General features: G+C 51.3%; 1 non-coding gene across 1 annotated transcript; it reads right to left on the reverse strand.

Moving 5' to 3' along the window:
* Window positions 1-1783: 1783 nt before the first annotated feature.
* LOC128068428 (small nucleolar RNA SNORA70) lies at window positions 1784-1918 on the reverse strand. The gene has a single exon (XR_008201490.1). It is a non-coding gene; the product is annotated as a small nucleolar RNA SNORA70 (small nucleolar RNA).
* Between the last annotated feature and the right edge of the window lie 21821 nt (window positions 1919-23739).

Here is a 23739-nt window from a genome sequence, read left to right on the forward strand (position 1 = left end):
CACAAGTACTACAAATCCCAACTCAGTCCCCGGGCACTCCAAGGTCACGCGAAGCTCTAGAGAAATGGCCACGAGAGCCGCAAAGAGACCCCTGGGCCCGTGTCAGCTACAGGCTGTTTGTTCGGAGTCAGTCCACAAAGAACTGGATTGTCTGGACTCTCCTGGTTGGCTCACGGCTATGCCCTTACCTGGGGGTGGGGACGTGCGGGGGACCTGGGAGCCTGATTCTGTTACCATCTGACTGATGAAACCCAGGTGCTCTGTTTATTTCAGAGTGCAAAAGCACACACCAAGAGCTTGAAACTACATTACAGACAGGAAACGCATGCCAGCGTCTGAAACTTGAGCTGGGCCTCTTCTCAAACAGAGGCTGTTTCTTCCTTGACGGACGCCCCTCCCTTCAGATGGAAAGAGTCCTTCTGCCCCCTCACCCTGGGCAGTTCAAGGCTCAGCTGGTTGTAAGTCACATATTTTAAACGTACTTCATCTTCCTTTCTCCTCACATCTAAAAGTAAATGGTCTAAACTTGCTCCCAGCCATGCTGCCTCCAAAGACACAGTCCTCATAAACTTGCCACGAGGGGACCTCCCCTTGGTGGTCCAGTGGTTAAGACATCGGCTTCCAATGCAGGGGGTGCAAGTTCAATCCCTGGTCAGGGAGCTAAGATTCCACGTGATCCCACATGCCTCCTGGTTAAATTAAAAAAAGACAAACAAACATAAAACAGAAGAAATATTGTAACAAATTCAGTAAAGACAAAAAAAAAAAAACAACCTGGCCATGAAAATCTCCCTAAACATGGATTCTGAACACACAGTCTGAGTGAACTCCAGGAGTTGGTGATGGACAGGGAGGCCTGCCGTGCTGCGATTCATGGGGTCGCAAAGAGTCGGACACGACTGAGCGACTGAACTGAACTGAACACACAGATAAATCAAGGGTAGTATCCAGCCAGGGAGAAGGACTGCGGAGGCAGGCAGGGTTTGGAGGACAGTCATGGCCTTGTAAAATCTAATTACCTTCCTATGCTTTTCAAGCACAGAGATTGGAGGGAAATTTTTTTTAATTTTATTTATTTTTGATTGAAAGATAATCGCTTTACAATATTGTTTTGATTTCTGGAGGGAGAATCTGTGGATGGGCTTTCTGAGCCTGTCGCATTAAAGTGACCCCTTGCCTCCTTGTCCTGCACTTTCTGTCTCTGACATCAGTAGCTCTGCGGGGATTTTAAAAAGATAAACAGAAAGGAAACATCTTTCTTCCTGGTCCTAATACGAGCCTCTTCAGTATTTTCATGTGGATGTGGGTCAGAAAGAAAATATAAAACCCTGTTTTCACCTTGGGAAGTCTTTTTTTTTTCTTTCTTCAACAGGAAAATTGGATTCATTGATGGGCATGAGTAAGGAGGGGATAGCGCCAAGGCTCTCACGAGTCCGGGACGGGTCATTTGTCCAGGGGAGCGTCATTAGGGATGTATCTGACCCCACATCCATCTGGAATGAGCTGCTTTTCGGCCACCCTGTTTTCAAATTCATCCTCATTCGACCTTGTAAACCCCCACCTCTTGGAGATGTGGATCTTCTGGCAGCCAGGGAACTTGAACTTGGCCGTGCAGGGGGCCTCAGTCACATGTTCCTTGTTCTACAGCCTGGTGTGGATGGACATTAGGACTTGGCCACTGTGGACCCTGGCCTCTGCCCTGGGGCTTTTCAGAGGCACCACACACACCTGAATGGAGCCTGGACTGGGGACAGCATGCCAGTCATGGATGCCCACCAGGCAGGGCTGTCTCCAGGTCCCTTAGGGCCAGCCGTGCAGGCAACGGGATGCACGCACTGCCAAGGAGGCTGCTCTCTGCAGCCATTGCACACTGGGCCCCCACGAGGAAAAGAGCGCAGCAGGGCTTCATTGGCCATAAACTCCTTGGAAGGTCTTAACGCCGTGTACACGTTCTGGCACAGACTGAGGTTCCTTCGCTTGGTACACAGGACAGTGCCCAGGATTAGCCACGGGCGCTGCTCGGAAACACGCAAGCCCGCAGCGCAGGGCCTCAGTCTCCTCTCCTGTAGAATGGGGCGAGGACAGGACGGCCTCTCAGGTCTCTTCCAGCCCCAGAGCTCCGGTTGCCTTGTGTGCTCCTGGTCAAGGGGGCTGCCTGCCTGTCTCTGGAGCCTTTGCAAAGCTCTCTTTGATATCCAAAGAATGCAAGTGATGCAGAAAAGACACAAAAGGAAACTGGTGAAGATCTCACAGTGATGGAGCCATTTCTCAGAATTCAATTGTAAGCCTTAAAGGTCTGTATTAACAACCTGAACCAGGAGAAGTTGTTGGACTGAAGAGAAAAGCACCTGACCAGTGGGGCGATCAGAGGGACAGACCCAAGGGTGTATTTGGAGAATTTCCAGAGACGGCACTGCACACGATTTCCACGGTGTTGCAGACACCATAATGAGCCATCTCCAGCTGACTTCTAGTCCTGATGTCTAAATGAAAATGCCAGTTCCTAGCAGAAAAAAAAGTCTTTTGGATATATCTGAGTTACATGCCTCCTCCTGTGGCTCTGGGAAGGGTCCAGGGACTGACGGATGACCAGGACCCAGGGAGAGGGCAGGTTGGGGGCTCCTGAGGAAGGGGCCTCCTCTGGCTGGTGGGCAGCCAGGCTCTGGGAGGTGAAGCCCCTTCTGCTGTCCTTCTCGGCTCATGACTCCCTCGTCGCAATTCACTGGCTGGGATTTTGAGTCCTGCCAGGTTTGGAGGGGATGGAATCAGGGAGGAGAGTTGAGCCAGAGAACAGTTTCATCTGAGGGCAAGCTCTCCTGCTCTCCAGCCTAGCAGTTAGTGAAAGCTGACCCTCCGATGGGGGTCCCAGGGGTCCTCTGGAGATTCCCCAAACTGGGATTCTTCAAAGGGAACCACTCAAATGTGGACCCCACTCTCCACCCTCAGACTGCTCTGCTTTCAGCTTGGGCTCCCTTCTTTGGGCACCACGCAACATCAAAATGTCCCCTTGGAGGCAACCTGGAACAGGTCCCCACGGCTCGCATGTGGACCATAGGAAAAAGATCCATCTTCAGAGCAGCTCATCTCCACCCCTCTCCCCTGCCTGTCCATCCCAGTCAAGTAAGTCAAGTCAAGCTCAGTGCGTGGAATTCTCCACCTGCAGGGCATACGTATCAACTTCTGAAAGTTGTCTCTCCCTCTCCTTCTGTGTCCTTCATCTCCAGGAAAGGAAAAATCACTATCAATGGTGCTGATAACCTGCCGGGTATAAATCCTGCCCAAGGCAGCCAAAATTCCCTTCCAGGCGACTGGTGCTAGCAATTCTTTTTTTCTTTTTTTTTTTCCCAGAAGGAAGTAATCACTGCCCCCAATAGTTGAAAGTCTGGCTAGTTTTTAAGGAATTTAAACTTGATTTGTTCCCCCCAATTCAAGAGCTTGCCCAACACAGAAGTTTTACAGAAATAGAGGAAAGAAGTAAAGAAGGAGATTTGAAAGAGAGAGGAAGAGAGAAAGGAGGATGGGGGCTGGGGGAAGAAGAGGGGGCTTCAGAGAAGGGAAGGAAGTCCTCCAGCTCCTCCTGCACCCCCACATGGTCCCCGCCGCATCCCACAGTATGGAATCCTCAGGACCACTGACTCCCGGGGACCGGAGCTCAGCTGGCCTGGGGCTCCTTCCCTTCCATCCTCACCTCACCCGCGTCTGCGCCAGCCTCACCTGCACCCTCAGCCTACTCAGGACCTTAACCTACAAACGGGGCCACAGAAGCCATGGTTTCCCCTAGAGCATCCTTCAAAGGCATCCCAGGACAGTGTGTGAGGCCAGGAAGAACGTCTGAAAGAGCTGGACCATTCAGCCTAGGGAGGAGGCGTGAAACATAGTTGGCTCTTTTAGGGAGGTGGGTCACCTCCCCCTCCCCCACGATACCACCGGGTCCAGTTCCTCCTCTCACGCAGCCCTGCCCCTGGACTCACTGCCCCTCTGAGTGCCCCTGGGCATGGTTTCCCCTCTCCAGCCCACCCACGATCAACTGCAACATCTAGGCATCTTTTTTCTGGGTTAATCTTGTCTCCTCAGGTTGTGTAGACTCACTGGGGCCCAGCCTTTTTAGCCTCTGCTTTGATGAACCACTCCCAACACACACTCCCTGACTCTAACAACGCTACTGAACCCAGCACAGAGTGGGTACCTCATATATTTTCTGAAGCCCGGGAGCCCCAGCCCTGTGGCCCGCAGGTTGAGAACTGTGAGACCACAAGGTCAGGCCTGCAAGTCACAGTGCCCACCAGAACTGGGGCCCCGGCTGGGACCGTCCCGGCCTGTCCCTCCCGAGTCCCCAGCTTGTTCCCCGTCTTGGCCATCAGGTGGCACCACGGTTCCATGGGTCACCAGGACTGCGGCGTCTGGGAGGGAGGCTTTCTCATCCCACCACCCGCATGGACAGGTCCCCAGCCTGCATGGAGGGGAACCTGGGGCTGTGACCTGAGCCCTGGGCAAGTGAAAATCAGCGCATGGAACTCTCCCCCTTCGGGCAGAGGTGGGGCTGTCCCATCTTTCCCTGGGCATGTTGGTAACCCCTCTTCGGAGGATGTGCTCTGCGCCGAGCAGGTGAGCAGTTCAGCAGAGCCCACTAAGGCTCTAGCCAGAGGGCTCAGGAAGGCAGACGCCTGGGTGTACCACTGACATTCACCTCCACTGGGTGTGCCCGAGTCCCTACAGTTTTTTCTTTTCATCCCTACCTGCCCCCACCCACTCCCCTTTCCCAATTCAGGCAGGAGAGTCATTCGTATTCCCTACAAAGTTATCAGTGGAAACCAAAGGGACAGGGTACCCAGAGGACCCCTCTGCCCCAGAAGCCACTTTTTTCTCAAGTCCTACCACCTTTTCCCCCTAAAGCCACTTTGACTCACAAGACTTTCCACTAAAATCTCAGCAAAGTGATCAGAAAAAAAAAAAAAAGTACTTATCCAGTACATTTGTTTTTGCCAATTAACTAACCTATCCTTAAAGGCACACAAATCGAATGATGTTGAATGATCTTGATTTCGCATCAGTGCCCAGGGCTATGACCACAGGCCCGCCCAGAGACTTTGGCGTGAGTAGCTGTCACCTTCAACCTCGCCCTTGGGTCTGTGTGTCTTTGTGTCCTGTGTCCACGGGCATAGTAACTCAGACCATGGAGCCTAACGGTGAGAAAGAAGAAGTAAGAAGAACAGCTCTAAATGATTTACCAACAATTTAAAAGATACATTTTAATAAATGCAAACTGCATACCAGCAGTGGCATAATAATACGCAGAGCATACGAGGCTCATCTGTAAGCTGAGCTTTATCTGGCGTTCACGTGATCCCCAAGGCAGCTTCTACATTTGAGAGTTCTCTCTTTCTCAGTCTCTCTCTCTGTTTCACACACACACACACGCACACACACACACCTGCCTTCTGTGTCAGATGTCAGTTGGTCACACTCCAGAAGCCTTTCCCTGACGCCCCCCAACCCACCAAACTGAGTGCATTGCGCTCCGAGCATCTCAGACTTGCCCTGTACCAGGACGGTCCGTGGCCCCGTCCACACTGTGAGCTCCGTGGGAAAGGCGCTGGGTTCTGTTCTTCTCTGGCACTGGCCTGTGATCTGTTACACCCATGAACACATGTGCGTGAGGCATGCGCACACAGACTCACACCTTTTCATGGGAACTGGACTCCAGGGCATCTCCAGGGGCGACAGGGACCACATGCTCCCCTGCAAGACTCTGGGGTGCTTTTCCAAGTGCCAGGGTGTGGAGAAAGGAGTTTCTGTGGCCAGGGGCAGACTCAGACCCGTGCATTGGGCTCGGTGGGGACACAGACACGTCAAGTCAGCAGGAGTCTGACTCAAAACGGCCCTGGGGCCCTCTCTCCCCTCTAGCGCCCGGAAGTGCCCTCTCCCGACACCCCCTTCCTAGTGGCCTCCAGCCTGAAAACCCGCTGCAAGGAAATTGCCAGCTTGTCAGGCCCGTCAGCCACAGCCCCTTCGCCTCCTGATTATCCGTTTATCTGAAGAGGGTGGCTAAAGTTCTCTGCATCCAGCCAGGGCAGGGGCTTCAAGCTCACCCCTCACTCTGGGGAATCTGAACCCCAAACCTGCTCCCTGGGGTGTTTCCTCTCACCAAGGTCTTGCATTTTCTAGGATGGCAAATAAATACGCAAAAATGCCTTAAACTGGAAGATTACAATCCTGCTCTTTCTAGGTCATTTCTGTTTGGCCAGAATGAGTAGAGGCTTTGCTCTCTGCTCTTCTTGGCTTAACAAGGTGACTGGGAGGCCAGGGCTGCTCTTTGGAGAAGGTCCAGCACCTTCAAGGGACCAAAAGGGCCTGAAATCATCTCCCCACTGCCTCATCCACGGCTCCCTCTAAGCTTCCTCGGTCTTCTTTTTCTTCCCAGCACTTACCCCCGCCTGAATTATAATATATATGTATTCATTTTCCTTCTCATGATCTGTCTTCTCCAAAAAGATGTCAGCTTCTTAAAGTCAAGAACTTTGTGTTATTTATCACTGTAGCTGCAGAGTGCACAAGAGCGCCCAGACGTGGGAGGGATTTGATATGCATTTGCTGAATGAGTGAGTGGATGAGCGCGTGAGTGAGTGGATGAGCGCGTGAGAGTGGTGGATGAGCGCGTGAGTGAGTGGATGAGCGCGTGAGAGTGGTGGATGAGCGCGTGAGTGAGTGGATGAGCGCGTGAGTGAGTGGATGAGCGCGTGAGAGTGGTGGATGAGCGCGTGAGTGAGTGGATGAGCGCGTGAGTGAGTGGATGAGCGCGTGAGAGTGGTGGATGAGCGCGTGAGTGGATGAGCGCGTGAGAGTGGTGGATGAGCGCGTGAGTGAGTGGATGAGCGCGTGAGTGAGTGGATGAGCGCGTGAGTGAGTGGATGAGCGCGTGAGAGTGGTGGATGAGCGCGTGAGTGAGTGGATGAGCACGTGAGTGAGTGGATGACCGCGTGAGTGAGTGGATGAGCGCGTGAGTGAGTGGATGAGCGCGTGAGAGTGGTGGATGAGCGCGTGAGAGTGGTGGATGAGCGCGTGAGTGAGTGGATGAGCGCGTGAGTGAGTGGATGAGCGCGTGAGAGTGGTGGATGAGCGCGTGAGTGAGTGGATGAGCGCGTGAGTGAGTGGATGAGCGCGTGAGAGTGGTGGATGAGCGCGTGAGTGAGTGGATGAGCGCGTGAGTGAGTGGATGAGCGCGTGAGTGAGTGGATGAGCGCGTGAGTGAGTGGATGAGCGCGTGAGAGTGGTGGATGAGCGCGTGAGTGAGTGGATGAGCGCGTGAGTGAGTGGATGAGCGCGTGAGTGAGTGGATGAGCGCGTGAGTGAGTGGATGAGCGCGTGAGTGAGTGGATGAGCGCGTGAGAGTGGTGGATGAGCGCGTGAGTGAGTGGATGAGCGCGTGAGAGTGGTGGATGAGCGCGTGAGTGAGTGGATGAGCGCGTGAGTGAGTGAGTGGATGAGCGCGTGAGAGTGGTGGATGAGCGCGTGAGTGAGTGGATGAGCGCATGAGTGAGTGGATGAGCGCGTGAGTGAGTGGATGAGCGCGTGAGTGAGTGGATGAGCGAGTGAGTGGATGAGCGCGTGAGTGAGTGGATGAGCGCGTGAGTGAGTGGATGAGCGCGTGAGAGTGGTGGATGAGCGCGTGAGTGAGTGGATGAGCGCGTGAGAGTGGTGGATGAGCGCGTGAGAGTGGTGGATGAGCGCGTGAGTGAGTGGATGAGCACGTGAGTGAGTGGATGAGCGCGTGAGTGAGTGAGTGGATGAGCGCGTGAGTGAGTGGATGAGCGCGTGAGTGAGTGGATGAGCGCGTGAGTGAGTGGATGAGCGCGTGAGTGTGGTGGATGAGCGCGTGAGAGTGGTGGATGAGCGCGTGAGTGAGTGGATGAGCGCGTGAGTGAGTGGATGAGCGCGTGAGTGAGTGGATGAGCGCGTGAGTGAGTGGATGAGCGCGTGAGAGTGGTGGATGAGCGCGTGAGTGAGTGGATGAGCGCGTGAGAGAGTGGATGAGCGCGTGAGTGAGTGGATGAGCGCGTGAGTGAGTGGATGAGCGCGTGAGTGGGTGGATGAGCGCGTGAGTGGTGGATGAGCGCGTGAGTGGGTGGATGAGCGCGTGAGAGTGGTGGATGAGCGCGTGAGTGAGTGGATGAGCGCGTGAGTGAGTGGATGAGCGCGTGAGAGTGGTGGATGAGCGCGTGAGTGGGTGGATGAGCGCGTGAGTGGGTGGATGAGCGCGTGAGTGAGTGGATGAGCGCGTGAGTGAGTGGATGAGCGCGTGAGTGAGTGGATGAGCGCGTGAGTGGGTGGATGAGCGCGTGAGTGAGTGGATGAGCGCGTGAGTGAGTGGATGAGCGCGTGAGTGGGTGGATGAGCGCGTGAGTGGGTGGATGAGCGCGTGAGTGGGTGGATGAGCGCGTGGACGATCGCTCCTGTCCCTCGGCGTCTCCAGCTCCATCTCCTATACTCTCTCCTTGGCCTCTGTGCCTGGGCCACCCTGGCCTCCCCTTCCACTACTCACGCGTCTGTCCCAGGATCCAGCACAGTGGATATATACCCGCCCCTCCCAGACCTCAGGAGAGCCCACCCCACCTGCCCCGAGGGGCATCAGGCACCCGCCACACAGGTCACGCCTACCAGTACCTTATCTGCACAGCACGTGTCGTCCTGTGCAATGCTGTACTTATTAGAGAGATTATTTACCCAGGGACTGTGGTCTCTGCCCGATTACTCACCATGTATTCCCTGTTCTTAGGGGTACACAACAGGTTCTTAATAAATATTTACCTCTGATATTTATGATAGCGATGATATTTGTTATACCTGTCTTATTTATGATGCTTTTATTGTGAATAGACGTTTCCTTCCAACTCTTTGAGTTTAGGGTAAAGGGTATGATTTGGAGGTGGTGGTTTAATCACTAAGTTGTGTCTTACTGTTGCGACCCCGTGGCCTGTAGCCGGCCAGGCTCCTCTTTCCATGGGACTCTCCAGGCAAAAATACTGGAATGGGTTGCCATTTCCATCTCCAGGGGTATCATTTACAAAGATAGAAGTCACATCCCAGGTGACCAAGAAGTTTTAAAAATCTTTCTAGACAGACGTTGCTAAATCTTCCTACTTTCAGAAGCCAAAGCACATAGGATTAAACTCATTATTTTTCTGCTCTTTGCTCACCATGATGTTGTAAGCTGGGTACCAGAAGGATGGAGAAGTAAGATCAGGAGTGGGAGGCAAGGGGGTGATGATAGGGAACAGGAGGGTTTGCCAGAGAATGAGGTCAAGGTAGTTAATTCTGCATCTTGGTCTTCCCTCACTGGAGACTACCTCCCCACCCCCCACTGCTACATTAGGAAAGGACAAAAAACAAGCCCTTATCACGAAACACCTCGGCAGTGCAGACTGTGAAAATGTCTGCTTTTCCTTACCGCCACGAGATTAGCAAGACAACTTGGATCCGATTTCATGGCGCTGGGAACATTCAGATATTGGGGGAATCATGCCATGCAACCCTCTAACCGTACAGATAAGGGAACTGAGGTCCCCAAGATACCCTGGTTCACAGAACTCAGCCCTATCTCCTAGGCCACTCTCTTGGCAGCAAGCTTTCGTTTCCCTAAACTAGCTAAAATTTCCAACGTCATTGTTTGGATTAGAATATGGTCAGTAATGGAAGACACATGACTGCCGATGAGAACAACATGTATATTAACTACCTGCACATCCGGGCCACAGAAAGCGAGTCTTCATCTGGGTTTCCCACAAGACAGCCTATGACAAAGGTTTGAGTGCAAACAGTTGATTCTGGAAGGGATGTCAGGGAGTGGGGAAGAAGGGGGTGGGGGGTGGCAGGGGATGGGGAGGGGGGTGGTGAGACAGCAGAGGCAGCCCATAAAGTTGGGCTGAAGTGCAATTTCCCGTCTTGCTGGAGACAGCCCATGTTGGCTAGTCACCTCGACTCCATCCCTTCTCCACTGAGTTGCCTGGGGGAGCCTGATGGGTGAGTAGCACTTACAACCTACCTGCCTGCCACCACCTATCTCCTTGGCCATAGCCCCTGAGGCAGGGCTGGGGGGCCATGGAGACCGGCTGCAGGCAGCCTCCAGGCAGGTCAGGGGGCATCCACATACCCCCACCATGGTGTAGACATGTGAGATGCTAAGCCATCTAAAGCATGACACTTCACCACCTATCCCTACAACCACAGGGGCCTTGGAACGCATCCAATGAGAACTCACCAAACATTTCTGTCAACATCCAGGTAGTCAGTGTTTTGGGTTTGGGGGTGGCCTGGTCTCTATCTGGGACTACTCAGTTCTGTTCTATAGTCAGAAAGCTGCCATAGAGAATATGGGGAAACGGAGCGTGTCTGTGTCCCAGGCAACCTTTATTTACAAAAGCAGGGAGCGGTTAGACCTGGCCCTAGACCATAACCTGCTAAGCACTGATCTGAGCAAAGCTTTTTATTCTAGCCTTGAGGACAGTAGACCCACAAAACTGATCTTGGCTCAGGAGGCACAGTCAAGGACCTACTTCTTGAACCACACAGCAGGCTCATGTCCTCTCGATTCCGGATGGATTCAACGGTGGTTGGGAGGAAGGAGGGCAGTAAGACTGAAGCTGTGTAAAATAGACCGGGACTTGAACCCATGATCTTCCAACTAAATCACAAACCTGGTTTCAGGACTTCAGAAAGCTCAGGTTCTTGATGTCTCATTGCAGAAAAAATTCAGTGAGAGACAAAGGGATGTGTAAGAAGTGAATGTATTTAGAGAGAAACGCACTTCACGGACAGAATATGGACCATCTTGGAAGGCAAGAAGCTGCAGGATTTGGGGTCATCCGTTTTTACTGGGGTGGGTAATTTCGTAGGCTAATGAGTGGGAGGAGTATTCCAGCTACTTTGGGGGATGGAGTGGAGATTTCCAGAAATTGGGCTGCTGCCCTCTTTTTGACCCTTGGAACTTCGAATGACATCTGTGGGTGTGTCATTTAGCCTGCCGAGGTATTACACTGAGCCTGTGCTGAGGCTCAAGGTCTAGTGGAAGTTAACTCTTCTGCTGCCCTAGACCTATTTGATTCTAATCAGTTTCTTCATATCACTGGGCTATGTCATTTTTTTTTTTAAAGTTGTGCCATGCCCCCTTCCCTCCTGTTTTTAGATCAGGACATTTGCTTTCCCATGTTCGTCCCAAGAGGTCTCTGCAAACTGAACACTTCCCTCTAACAAAGGTCCAGCCTGGCTGGTCCTGGTACTGACCTGCCCTCACTCCTTCAAGCACAGAGGTGGATAAGACATCCCCAGATGCCAGCGCTGGGGGACCCATACTTTCACGCCTCTCTTACCCACTTCCCACATCTTTGTAGAAATTCCTGTATTAAATAGTCATGAATATTATGAAATTACCCAACTTCAGTGTGCCATCTTTTTACCACTGGGCTCCTGGCTGCCAAGATATAATATGCATTGAGTGACTGTCCAAAGCTCTACATGCTGTGATACTCAAAGGGGAAGGAGGATCTTCTCCTGGTGGGTCCAGCAGGGCATGCTGACTCGGGCCTTGAGGATGGAGGGCAAAGATGAAGCCATGTCTGGAGGCAGAAGGAGGATGGTGGTGTATGTGTGGTGGTGATCAGCTTCAAATCCTTTGCCTCAACTGAGCAAAAGGAGGCAGCCCAGGCAGTGCAGTGCAGATTTAGTGAAAAGGCCGGGAAAATGTGCCCTCCGAATGGGGAAAGGGCCTGCCAGCTGCAGACCAGAGGAGGAGATTAATCAGGATTGCCTGCCAGGGTGGCAGAAGGGCCAAGCGGACAGAGGAAACCCCGTGTGCACTGAGACCTTCAATCCTTCTAAAAGGTCACAGAGCAGTCCGCAAAGGCTAGTGATTCTTCCCAAGAAGGTGTGAGGTCAGAGTCAGGACCTGGCATCACAAAGTCCTGCCCTGCCTTTGGAGGCCAGACTCAAAGCCCGAGGCGAGGAGCCAGAGGCTGCAGAAAGCTGCAAGAAGCCACGGCCACCAGGACTCAGAAAGCAGGTCCTTCTCTCCTGGCGGATTGGTCACACACATACAAGTCACCAAAATCGTGTCCCCGCTCTGTTCCCCAGTACAAACAGAAGCCAGAAGGAAGGCACACACCGACGTGCAAAGGCCAGGATGCGCCATCTCCAAGTGGATTACATGGCCCATTTAGCAGCCTTCACCATGGATGCCTCAGACACTCTTAGAGCCAGAAGGCTATAAATTGGATGTAAAATTCAGGCAGGTTTCCTGTAGTCTATCAAGCTGGTGACTCCCTCAAAGCAGAAAACAGAATGTGCCCGAGCTGAAGAGGGAAGAGATGGAAACTTCATGCAGTTAAGACTGGATTTAGAATTCAAGCTTGGGCAGGCGGCTCACTCAGCCCCTGGAGTCGTGGGGAGGCCGTGGGGTCAGGTGGTGATGGGGGAAGAGAGAAGGTTCTGGTTCTTCTATTTGACCTTGGCCTCCAAGGCAGGAGATGTTGGCCCTGGTTAATTTTTTATGGAGTCACAACATGCAAATTTATTTTCCTCCCTAAACTGACTACCTTTGAAATAGCAAAACATTTTGATGCTTTTGAACTGTGGTGTTGGAGAAGACTCTTGAGAGTCCCTTGGACTGCAAGGAGATCCCACCAGTCCATTCTGAAGGAGATCAACCCTGGGATTTCTTTGGAAGGAATTATGCTAAAGCTGAAACTCCAGTACTTTGGCCACCTCATGCGAAGAGTTGACTCATTAGAAAAGACTCTGATGCTGGGAGGGATTGGGGGCAGGAGGAGAAGGGGACGACAGAGGATGAGATGGCTGGATGGCATCACTGACTCGATGGACATAAGTCTGAGTGAACTCTGGGAGTTGGTGATGGACAGGGAGGCCTGACGTGCTGCGATTCATAGGGTCGCAAAGAGTCAGACACGACTGAGAGACTGAACTGAACTGATACTTCTTCCAGGAAGGTCCCTAAACTGGGTGTTCCAGAAAGTCTTCTATCTCTTCTTCCCATCAGCTTCATAGACTTTGATCCCATTGGCTTTAGAATTTCAGCCATCGGGTTGACATGTGTACCTTGAGCACCTATTCTGTGCCCCAGAGAGACTCTCTGGCCCCTCACTGCTCATTCCTCAGGGTGTTTTGGTTCTTCTCTGTTCCCCCTCCCCTCCTTGGTTAACTTCCTAAACAGCCTCCTCAGCCTGCAAAGATGCAATGAGTGTGTCATCCATCTTTTTGGCAAATGAGGCAGTCGCCGTGGTGCAGAGATATTTTATTCTTATGGACCTGCCGCTGGGCTGCTATCTCCTCGGGAGAAGAGAAGCATTGCAGTTTGCAAGTTCGGGCTCAAATTCCACCCCTTCCTGCCAACCAGCCTGGTGACCTTGGACATGCTGATGGTGAACTGTCCCAAGCCTTAGTCTCCTAATCTGGAGGCTGAGGATAATGCCACTTCTCTCAAAAACATGTTGGCGAATTAAGTGCAAAAACTTGCAGGTGATGTGGGAGCCATTCTCATACGCACCCAGACCTCTTGGCAGACGTGTGGATTTCCCACTAGAAGAAGGCATAAAACTACAAAGAAGAAAGGACGGGGTGAGGAAGGCAAGAGAGAAGGATTCCCTGCTCTCCTAACGCCATGCGGATCATGAGGAGAGGTCAACAGTAACCTCCTGCCCAGCACACTGGTGTCTCATGGTGGGGGTCCCTTCTCCCTTCCTACAGGCCAGTTTTCCTGCAGAGAGCCATGAAAAGATTGGGGCTTTATATTCAAATAATAGGTGAACGCCGCTTCTGGCTACTTGATGTGAACTTGTGGAAGGCAGTGTCTATTTTCCAGCCTTGACTCTCTCCCTCTGGACTAAGAAAGAGTTCCCTTCTCAACCAGGACCTGGCTATGAGAGCTTTGGTTTTTACGTGGGACCTGCCTGAGAAGGAAATTCTTGTCCAGCCAGAGAAGCTCAAAGCTCTTGAGAAGAAGCTGGGGGCTTGCAGAGGAACCTAGCTGATCAAAGTCACTTTAGATCTGGGCGGGTAGTGGGCAAGAGTCCCAGGGGGCAGGTGTGCAGAGCCCCTCGATGTCAGGGGAGAGAATTTGGTCCTTTCTGTGCCCCATGGGTGGACTCCGCAGGGACCAGCTTGGACCTGGGCTTGTCCCCTGCAGGCTGGCTGGCAGACGGTTGTGTTTCACTTTCTCCTTGGATAGCCCTTTAAAATAAAAGACATCCATGATTTGAAACCCTGAAGAATCGCTGAGTGGCAGGTGCTGGGAGTTTGGCTGAAGCAGCTACTGTTGTGACCCACCCCGGGACCTGCCCTGGCACTGAAGCAAGGGGCAGGAGGGAACTGTCAGCTGAAGAAAAATGCACAACCTGAAAATGGAGAGCCGTGTTTTATTCAGTGAAATAAAGCACAAAGAGGTAAGGGAGGGGCCAGGATATATTGGAGATTTAGCAAAAAACTAAAATCAGGTAGTTGGACTATCAAAAGATTAAAGGAAATCGAGCACCTCACGTAATAAATTTCACACTTTTCTCTGCATGGGAAAATGCAAAAGTTTAAACTCATTGAAATGATCCCTTAGATGTAGACCTATCTTATTTTTCTGCATCCCAAATCCCCTCAGGGTGCAGGGCAGAGGGTCAGTGGGGGGCAGCTGCAGTGGCTGATGGCTTGATGGCCGCAACATCCTCTGTTTGCTAACGTGGCAGCTGACATTCTCTGCCCACCATCGCCCCCATGCTGGATCCCCTCCAGTCAAATGCAGAACTAGGTCGTTTTTTCTCAAAGTCTGGTTCTTGGATCATCCTTTTCAAATGACCAAGGTATGTTGTGACAGGCAGACCCTGGGGTCCCCCAGGCTGATCAAACGATCCTTATCTTGGAACCCAAGACTGAAGAATCACTAAATCTCTTCTTGATTGTTGGTCATATGACAGTGGGACCAAACAGAGAGAGCAGCCAACTCCACCCGCTTCACCGTCTCATCTTTGAAAGGATCAGGGCTTCAGCGTCAGAGTCTGATTAAAACACCACCCACAATATAAAATAAAATAACCCCCACACTTCCCTTCCTTAGCTGAAAGCTGTGGCCCATATTCCAAACTCATGGAGATAAGCTGTTATCAGTCACTTAAACCTGAGTCAGGCCAGGCTTCAGATCCTTTTTGAAGATGGATAGAAACACGAACGTGCAGAAAAGTAGGGGCCGTGGGAGAGGGGAGGAGGTGGGACAGGGCAGGGAAAGGAAAGGGGAGGGCAGAGGAAGAAGGGCTTCCCTGGGGTGACCGTTGTCCCTTCATGAGTTCAGCCAGGGCTGATGCCAAGTAGGAAGTCAATCCTCAAGAGTCTGCATGCCTTCCAAGACAGGGGGCTGTTTCCGACTTTGCTACAAGTTTGGAGTTTAGTACCCCCAGACTAAAGCCTTCAACTCTCCCTGCAACAGAACGTGTGTTGCAGATCGGTGCTTGCCAAAAGCCTTCCTGCTCAAAAATAATATTTGTGGAGGGACGGAGCGTGTCTCAGAGAAGCTCTGAGCAGTCTGGAAGCTTCTCGCTCACAGGCTGGTCCTGTGTAACCAGCCGCACCCCATCCACGAGGCCATCCATCCCTCACGTTTTGGCACTTCTGGGGGACACACCGGCCCCTTCAGACACTCCAGCAGGAACCAGGAAACACTGGAGGGGGGTTTGGGGCTGTACTATGAATACCCCCTCTCAGAAATGACTGGAACAGGCACCAGAGCTGTCTTAGCCTGAATTTAGAGCTGTTTTCACTTCTGTTTGAAACGATCTGGACCTTCCTCTGCACTCCTGGGCCTCTTTAGCCTCGTTTTCCCAAAGATTCAATTCCTTTTTCTTCATTTATTGCATGCTGCTCTCAGAACTCCCCAAACTCCCAGGAAACCATCCCTGTTCAGTGCTTCTTGTGTGCCCCCCGACTCGTCTCCCCCAGAAGCCTCTCTCCTTCTGGTCTCTTGGAGGTGCCCTGGCCCCTCCAAGGGGCTCCTCCCAGCAATTCTGCCTCTGGCAGCAGGACCAGTGAGCAGCAGGACCATTCTGGAAGGTGCATGCTTCCACTTCTCAGAATCAGGCAGGAAATGCTAGAAAAGACCGAAAGGGCGTGGGTCAGTCGGTCAGATTCACTGAACTTCTCGCTCCGGACCAGGAGATTCTGGGGAAGAGCAGAGAACAGGACATGTAATTTCTGTTCCCAAGAAGCTCCAAGCTGGAAGGTGCTGACCACCCGCCGCTCCACAGCCCCTGCTGGGTGTTTCAGGCAGAAGAGCTCAGAGCCCAGACCAGGTGACTTCAGCACCGCTGTCCTTCTTGCCATTATGGAAAAGGAGACCCCCAGAGGTGATGCAGCCCCACAGCGGGACCAGGACGAGCCATGATGCTAAGTCAGGGTCAGATGCCCCAAAGCCCAGGGCCCTTCCCGCCCAGTCGGCTTGACCCCCAGTGCCAGGGTAGGAGGTCTGGTGCTGAGCTCACAGGGACTGGCCCTGGCAAGCTGAGTGTGGACTTGAGGAAAAGCAGCTCTTTCTGGAAGGGAGCCTGGGGTCCACGTAGGAGATGCATGGAAAGGAAGAAGGGTAAAGACTCTTTACTGCCATTGAAGGGGCTGTTGAAGGTGGGAAGAAAAGGGGATGACAGATGAGATGGTTGGATGGCATCACCAACTCAGTGGACATGGGTTTGAGCAAGCTCCAGGAGTTGGTGATGGACAGGGAGGCCTGGTGTGCCGCAGTCCATGGGCTCTCAGAGAGTTGGACACGACTGAGCAACTGAACTGAACTGAACTGAACTGAAGGGGTTGTTAAACTAGTCAACATGATCAGGTGACTTCGTGCATGTTAATCGTCTTGCAGGGCTGATACTCTGATTTACAATAAGATGTATATAGTCTTTGTCCTGGTTCTAGCAGGAGTTCCTAAAACCCTTGGAATTTCCTAGAGATGAGAGCCTTAAAAATGCCTTTTTTTATGTTAAGGACATGATTCTGGGGATGCCCCCATAAGACGAGGACTGGTTGCCAGGGGAACCAATCACGTGATTGGAGGGGTGGACCTTTCAGTCCCACCCCGACCTCTGGGGAGGGGAGAGGAGCTGAAGCTTGAATTGATCGCCAATGGCCAATAATTGAATCAATGGTGCCTGTGTGATGAGGCCTCCATAAGAACCCCAAAGACTGAGTTAGAGAGTGGCCAGGATGGTGAAACGCATCATGATGTGGGGAGAGTGGTACCCGGACAGGGAGTGGACGTGCCCTTCACCACACCTGACCCTCAGCACCTCCTCCATCCGGCTGTTCCTGAGTTACATCCTTTTATAATAAACCAGTAACCTAGTAACTAGGGGCTTCCCAGGTCGCTCAGTGATAAAGAATTTGCCTGTCAAGCAGGAGACCTGGGTTCAGTCCCTGGGTTGGGCAGATCCCCTGGAGGAGGGCATGGCAACCCACTTCACTATTCTTGCCTGGAAAAACCCATGGACAGAGAAGCCTGGTGGGCTACAGTTCATGGGGTTGCCAAGGGCTGGACACGATTTAGTGAGTAAACATTCTAATAACTAAGTGTCTCTCTCAGTTCTGTGAGCTGCTCTGGTAAATGGACATCACCAAGCAGGGGGTCCTGGGAGCCTCCGATCTATAACAGGTCAGTGAGAAACACAGGGGACAGTGAGGACTTGCAGTTGGGTCTGAAGGGCATGGGTGGGCTTAGCCCCCTAACCTGTGGGATCTGATGCTGTCTTGGAAAGGAGGGTCAGAAGCGAGCTGACTCATGGGACAAAGAGATGTTGTTGGAGAATTGTTGCTGGTGAGGGGAGATCCCCTTACTCCCACCACTGGACTTGGTACCAAAAGTTTTTAAAGGCAAAATTCAAACAGCACTTTTGTGGGTAGATGGAATTAACTTTTCCAAGTGAGCCCCCCGACCTCCTATCCTCACAGCCCCTAGGATGAAAGGAATGTAAAAGCAGCTCCTTGTCATGCTTTTCTCCCTGAGACTCAGGTCAGCTGTCCTTCCTGTAACAATGAGGGGGGCTCCACATTCAGCCCACACTGTCCACCAACCTGTCCACGCCCTGGGCACCACAGCTGCGAGCATCTCCTCCCAGGCCAGGCCCCCACCAAGCACGTGGCTCCACTCCTGGGAAGTGCCACCAATTGGCTCATCGTCCAGCCATGATTGTCAAGGGCCTGCTCTCTGCCAGACACCGTTCCAGGCCCTGGGATACATCCACTGGCTGAACGCCCTCTTCTGCAGCCTTCAAGCTGTCAGAGAGGGACAGGCATCTACTAGCAGGGAGGAATGAGACGGCCAGGCAGGTCATCACAGGTGGGGAGCACTCTAGATGGAAGGCCACTGGAGGCCTTTTAAACTGGGGGGTGGAGCCTAAGGGACAAGGAGATTTAAGCCTGCCCAGAAGCTGGAGGGTGAGAATGCCCGGTAGAAGGGGCAGCTGGTGAAATGCTCAAAGGCAATCAGTTTCTCAGTTTGAGGAACCAAACGGAGGCAGACAAGGCTGAACGTCCAGAACATGAGTGGGCTGGTACTCAACCAGCAGGCACCAGGGCCCACATGTTGGTTTTTGGCCAACATCTGCTCTGACTGGGCAGTTGTCCTCTCCAACTGTGTCAGGTAGCTAGTCAGACACAAGCAGTCCCGCCTCGTCCTGGAAGGGATCATCTTTCCCTCCCCCACCGGGACACTGGTGATCAAAGCAGATGCAGAGAACTTCCCTCTCCTGGTCAAGAATCACTGCTAAGTTTCTAGCCTTATCAGGATCAAGCAAGAGAAAATCACCAGCACAGGCTAGTACAGATGCACCAAGACCTAAAAAGTGACTCAAAGTAACCCAGGGCTCATTATGCCATAGTTAAAATAAATCAGCACGGCAGGTTTTGCTCCTCGCTCACGCCACGGTGTGCAGGGCCCTGTGGACCATTGCAAGGAGTCTGGATTTATTTTAAATGAGGAGGGGAAACCCACGAAGACTTCTAAGCACACGAGCGAAGTGGAGTGCTCGTACTTGAAAAGGTAGCCTGAGCTGCTCTTTGGGAACTGGATAGGAGGCAGTGTCTGCAGTAGCTCAGATGGAAGAAAATGCTGCAGTCATGGCAGTGGGTGTGTGGAGAACAGGGTGTTAAATTTGGTCACTCTCAGTGATGAGGGGCTGTGGGGGCAAAGGGATGAGAAATTAAGGACTCCTATGGCTTTGGCCTCAGCAACCACGTGGACAGAAATTTCATTTGCAGAATATGGCAAGGGTAGGTCAATGAATGATCCTGCTGCTGCTAAGTCGCTTCAGTCGTGTCTGACTCTGTGCAACCCCATAGACGGCAGCCCACCAGGCTCCCCCGTCCCTGGGATTCTCTAGGCAAGAATACTGGAGTGGGTTGCCATTTCCTTCTCCAATGCATGAAAGCGAAGAGTGAAAGTGAAGTCCCTCAGTCGTGTCCAACTAGTAGCGACCCCATAGACTGCAGCCTACCAGGCTCCTCCATCCATGGGATTTTCCAGGCAAGAGTACTGGAGTGGGGTGCCATTGCCTTAGTTTTCAATAAAAAGTGTCACTGATGGCCTCCCAAGAAACCATGGTTTCTGGAGCACAGCAAACAGCCTAGATTGTTACATGTTAAGCAGATCAGAGTTGTCTAGGCCACAGCCTCAGGCTTTCATCACACCCACCTCAACTCCAGATTTGCACCAGCAGGGTCTAACCTCAAGGATTTTCTGTGGTGCACAGAAGACTTACCCCTAATGGAGACACTGTGTCCTGACGGTGGTGGTCAGGAGTGGGAACTGCTCTCTGCTTCCAGCCTGAAGGAGTTACAAAGAGCAGGGCCTCCCAGGGCTTAGAAAAGAACATTTCAGATGCGGTCTCAAGGTTTGGCTCTGCCTCTCTCACTGGTTTTTCCCAAAAAGACTAGACGGATTTGGTTCAAGGTCAGCTTGTCCTTTTACCCCTTCAGCTTATCAACCTTCTGTTTCTCCCCTCTATCCCTCCTGTCTCTGTGACAGTAACAAGATCCTACTTTGAGCTGTGCACTCGGCCTCACACAGCTCTTCTGCATGTGTGATCTCATTTGATCTTCTCAACAAGCCTAGCGTTATCATTCCCAGTTTACAGATAAAAACCTGAAACTCACAGGCTATCACTTGCGCAAGATCATACAAAGAGAACTCATGGCTTTCCTCTAGATATGCCCTTCCTCTGATTTTCTCCATACCAATGATGGCACGCACCAGGTACGCAAGGATTCATGCCAGAAGCCTGGAAAACATTTTTGACGCTGCCTCTTTCCCAGCCCCTGTTTCATCAATGGTCAAATCCCATCATCCCTGTCTCCTAAACAACCCTCCTTGTCTCCAGCTCTAGACCACCAACTAAGTCACCATTATCCCTCCCTGGGATGATAAAGTGAAAGTGAAGTCATTCAGTCATGTCTGACTCTTTGCGACCCCATGGACTGTAGCCTACCAGGCTTCTCCAGTTCAGTTCAGTTCAGTTCAGTCGCTCAGTAGTGCCCGACTCTTTGCGACCCCATGAATCGCAGCACGCCAGGCCTCCCTGTCCCTCCATGGGATTTTCCCAGCAAGGGTACTGGAGTGGGTTGCCATTTCCTTCTCCAGGGGATCTTCCCAACCCAGGGATTGAACCCGGGTCTCCCACATTGCTGGCAGATGCTTTACCCTCTGAGCCACCAGGGAAACCCCTTACCAGGAATGATAAGACAGCCTCTTATCTCGTCTCCCAACACCACTCATTCTCTCAGTTCAGTTCAGTTCAGTTCAGTCTCTCAGTTGTGTCCAACTCTTTGCAACCCCATGGACTGTAGCACACTAGGCCTCCCTGTCCATCACCAACTCCCAGAGTTTACTCAAACTCACATCCGTTGAGTCAGTGATGTCATCCGACCATCTCATCCTCTGTCACCCCCTTCTCTTCCCTCCTTCAGTCTTTCCCAGCATCAGGGTCTTTTCCAGTGAGTCAGCTCTTCACACTCGTTCTCTACTTGCATCCATTCTTGACACCAGGTTGAGCATTATTGCGGCAATGCAAATCTGATTATGTCAGTCTATATTTTACAGCTCCTTACAAAGTCCCAAGGTCTAATAAACAAAGCAAAAAAAAGAAGAAGAAAATGCATACTCTGGTTCCCAAGCACCTCATGGTTGAGTGCCTGCCACGTCTTCATCTTCATCACAGCTGCTTCTTCCCCTCCACCCCTAAGTTTAGGCACAACACCTTCATTCCATTCTCCAAAGACCCTAAACATCTCCAGCCTCAGGACCTCACACCTGATGTTCTCTCTGTCTGGAATGTCCTTTCTTTCAGTCCAATATCACTTCATCTGGTCAGTTCCAACTCGAGCTTTTGATCTCAACTTATATATTCCTTCTTCAGAAAAACCTTCCTGGCTTGTCCAGATGAGGTCAAGCTGTTCTCTTATATAAATTTATACTTCTCCCTAATAACTAGCATCACAATTAGAACTCATTCATTATTTATGCAATTGTCAAAGTTGTCTATTGCCCCAAAAATCCTGCCTCACAAACAGCTCCAAAACTCATGGACTTCTCACAATAATGATATTCTCATGGATCTGCAGATGAATTCGATGTGGCAGAGAGTGTGTGTGTGATGTGATGTGTGTGTGGTATGTGTTTGTGGAATGTAGGGTGTGTGTGTGTGTGTGTGTGTGTGTGTATTGGGACAAAGAGGCAGAGAGCAAAAGCAAGGAGTTCAACTTGCAAGCACTTGAAAATCCAGAGTTATGGTTCTCCAAGTCTCTTGACTTGAAATCTTAGCATATGTTAGATGTTTTGCACAAAATTTGGCTGTCACACTCAGAAACAGTTTAATTATCCCATCTCCCCGTGCCACTCACTCTTACTTCCCCACAAAGCACCAGCCCCACAGGAACTGTAACGGCTGTGCGTCAGCACTTGAACTCTCAGGGTCTCTTTGCCTCTTCTACACAATGAGATGATTAGATTCTGTGTTCATTTAGGCTGATTAGGCTAAATGGTATAACGGAACACTCCCAAATACAATGACTTATATAAGTTAAAAGTCTATGTCTTTTTCTCATAAAATCTAAACTTACATAGTTCAGAGTAGTGTGTTGTGTTGTGGTGTGTGTGTGTGTGTGTGTGTGTGTGTGTGTTAGTTGCTAGGTCATGTCCAACTCTTTGTGACCCCATGGACTATTGCCCACCAGGCTCCTCTGTCCATGAAATTCTCCAGGCAAGAATACTGAAGTGGGTTGCCATTTCCTTCTCCAGGGGATCTCCCCTATCCAGGGATCGAAACTGGGTCTCCTCCACTGCAGGCAGATGCTTGACTGTCTGAGCTACTAGGAAAGCCACAGTTCAGGGTAGTAAATCAGCTCTAATCAAAAAGTCAGGGAGCCCAGCTAGTGGGTCCCCTCTCCTGTGGTCGCACATGCTTCCACCTCTGGATTTACAGCGACAGAAAGGAGAGGCAGAAGAGTCAGGCTTTGCTCTTTAAGGAGATGACACTTAAAGATTTCACACCTCATTCTGCTCATATCCCTCTGGCCCATGACAAGCTGCAAGGCCCCTACACTACAAAGAAGCTTGGGAAATTCAGTATGTAAATGGATCATAATTACAAGCTAAGAGTGGGGGAAATAGTGGGCCTGGGGCTATTTGTAAATAAGTTAAACATATGTGTGAGAAGAGAGCTTTTACCAGAGACAAGTGGATCTTGAAAGTTCTTTTGGCTCCTCCAGCAAGAGGCTGTGTTCTTCAGCCATTACACAATCTTTCCCAATCATTGGCTTCATCTCATTGTCATGTCTTGACTCCAAATAGTCCATCTTGTTGTTTGCCACTATTTACAATCCATGGCTCGCTGTGATCTTGAATCTCTCTGACATATTTCATATCGATTGGCCAGCTCGTGTGCTTTTTCCTTATATCTTTTGCATGACTGCTTGTAAAATCCGAGCTAATTAGCAAGCTTCATGGTGGTTATGCTCTTTCTTTGATGACTTTCCTTGTTCTCTTCATTGCTATTATTCCCAATTATTGGTTGGCTTTTCACATGTCATGGAATCTCTTGGGTTATTTTTCGATTTTTTTTCCCCTTTGGGAATCCTTTCCTAATAACTGAGGCATGTATCTGGCTATGCTCAACATCCTCTTCCTTTTATTTCTCCCAAGGCTCCCAGACCACGGTGTTCAGCCCAGGAGAAAGAATTAAGGCCAGGGCAAGAGTTCCCCGTATCTTTTACCCTACATTTCAAAAGCTGAGATTCAGGCTAGTCAGTATTCACAGAGGCTTGACTTTCTGCAGATCATTCCCCATTGCCTCTTTAGTCTAGAGCAGACACCCCAGCCTTTTTGGCACCAGGGACCGGTTTGGTGGCAGGTGAAATTTTTCCATAGATCAGAGTTGGGGGGAGGATGGTTTGGGATGATTCTCATGAAATGCGTGAACTCTGGTTCCCTCACCCGAGCAGTACACAGCAGGGTTCAAGCTCCTCTGCAATCTAATACTGCAGCTCATCTGACAGAAGGCAGAGCTCAGGCAGTACTGTGAGCGACGGGGAGCGGCTGTAAATACAGACGAAGCTTCACTCGCTTGCCCACCGCTCACCTCCTGCTGTCAGTTCCTAATAGACTGCAAACTAGGACCAGTCTGCGGCCCAGGCTTTGGAGACCCCTGGTCTAGAGGG

Source organism: Budorcas taxicolor, chromosome 24 (genome assembly GCF_023091745.1).
Source record: "Budorcas taxicolor isolate Tak-1 chromosome 24, Takin1.1, whole genome shotgun sequence".
Taxonomy (NCBI): Eukaryota; Metazoa; Chordata; class Mammalia; order Artiodactyla; family Bovidae; genus Budorcas; species Budorcas taxicolor.